Source organism: Myotis brandtii, unplaced genomic scaffold, assembly GCF_000412655.1.
Source record: "Myotis brandtii unplaced genomic scaffold, ASM41265v1 scaffold248, whole genome shotgun sequence".
In the NCBI taxonomy this organism is placed as follows: Eukaryota; Metazoa; Chordata; class Mammalia; order Chiroptera; family Vespertilionidae; genus Myotis; species Myotis brandtii.
In genome coordinates this window covers 1,267,934-1,269,960 of record NW_005359397.1, presented here as the reverse complement: position 1 = coordinate 1,269,960, position 2,027 = coordinate 1,267,934, and the positions used below count along the sequence as shown (strand labels likewise).

Here is a 2,027-nt window from a genome sequence, read left to right as displayed (position 1 = left end):
AGGGAGGGAAGGACCAGGATGAGAATTAGTCATGATCATGATACATAAAGAAGAAATTGACTCTTCTCTTCAGAGCAAGAAACCACTGAGAGGTCTAGTTGTGAAGGTTGTGGGAAGGGGTCTTGATTCAGGTTCCTTCAGAGTTCTAGATTGGGGGAGGGCTCAGTCTAAGGGATGAATTTGGGACTGTGGGATATGAATTCATAATTAAACTGATCTCTGAGGGATCTATCCCAGATACAATATGTATACAGAAGCCTAGCAAACAAGATAGCACAATCTAGCAGCCCAGCCCCACTCCTCCCCAACTTGAGGAAAAGGCAGAAAGATCCATGACATGAATTTTGCTGAATCCTTGCCCACTTTCCACCAACCACTCCTTTCCCAAGGTCAGTAACTATTTGCGAGGCTACGTGTATATATATATGTATATCTGGATATATGTGTAGAATATATTCACCTGCACATATGTGGATATACATGAATATGTGTGTATGTATATGCATAGATACACACATATACACACACTTAATGTTTTTCTCATACATGCCAGGGAATTTAGAGGAAATTCAGATCTTCAAGGGGTGGATGGGAGAACCTAAAAGAAGTTAGAACGGATTTAATCATCAAACATAACTCAGTTCTTGATTTCGTTTTGAATGGTGGCTTTTTGGCATTTTGTTTTGCTTTTAAGAAAAAAATCATGATCTGACTAGAATCAGAAGGAGAATGCTTAATCACTGTGAATTAACAAATGAGACTCATCTCCATTCTAGCAAGCAGCTTCCACTTATACATGGGGGTGACTGGTTACACCAAGAGAGTTAGAACTGCAAAGCCCCCGGTGGAGGGGCCCACGTCATGCGTATATCAATCCATGCTGGCAGGTTTTCACACTGTTGATTCAACAAACAGCAAACCGTACACAGCAGTCTAAACAATTACAACACCAAATAAAATAATAATAAAATTAAAAAACACTTGTCAAGGACCCTTTTTCAGTTGTAAACAAAAAGGTGCATTTTGCTTTTTCAAAACCAACCAAAAAGCCCTCCCGACACCCCGGGCCCCCGGGTCCCCTGCCCACATTTAATTTAGCAGAAGTGGCTAAAATACAAACCTTACAATTGTTAACAGGCTCTCTCTCAGAGGCCTCTGGCTTTGTACTCTAGTTTTTTGGTTTAGAATTTTTTTTTTTTTTATCATTCTGTTACTATAGAGATTTTTTTTTTTTTTTTTTTTTTTGGTTTTCCTTTTGAAGTGAGATTTAAAATGGCCTAACTGGAAAAAAGACCAGACCCAGGGAAAGTGTCAATTGAAAAAGGCCCCCAAATTTCTAGAAAAAAATAAAATCACAATATTTTCAAGTGCAAGTAAATCAACCACGCATATTTTAAGATGTTTTCCTTATTTTTTTTTAAGAAAAAGATAATGGTTTGCACAGTTAAATGATCCCATGTTCGATAATTCAGGAATTCATCTTTATTTTTACTAATTTTTTTTGTGCTTTTGTTTTGTTTTTTTCTCTATGTGACATCTAGAGAAGCATAAAAAACGCTGAACAAGAAAAACCAAACAACAGAAAGTAAAACCACTGCAAGCACCAAGAACGAAACAAAAATGAGCACAGCAAAAAAGATCGTGGCAGCACAAAAGTCAAGAGAATGCACGTGTGATCATGACTGGCCAATCATCAACTGATACAACATCCAAGAAAAACGCTCCAATCACAGCACCTCCACGAAACTTGACGGCAATTGTCATGCAACCGATTCTTAGCCTTGTTACATGACGCCATCATGTCACACTGTGAACTTTGAGTTGATTTGAACTTACGGATGGGGGACTGTTTTCTCCACTCTCATGTGATTACGTGAACTTTATTCCTAGCTCAGCGCGAGACTGTGGTGGATTTGACTGGCTCTGGTTGGGTTGTTGGAATTTGATTGAATGACAAAAGAAGAAAAGATTTATATATATATATTTATATATGGAGAGAGAGAGAGAGGACAAGAGTGGGTAAGGGG

General features: G+C 38.3%; 1 protein-coding gene across 1 annotated transcript in view; it reads right to left on the bottom strand.

Moving 5' to 3' along the window:
* LOC102246441 (CUGBP Elav-like family member 4) overlaps window positions 1-2,027 on the bottom strand; it is a 159,209-nt gene that overhangs the window by 399 nt on the left and 156,783 nt on the right. The window lies entirely within an intron of this gene.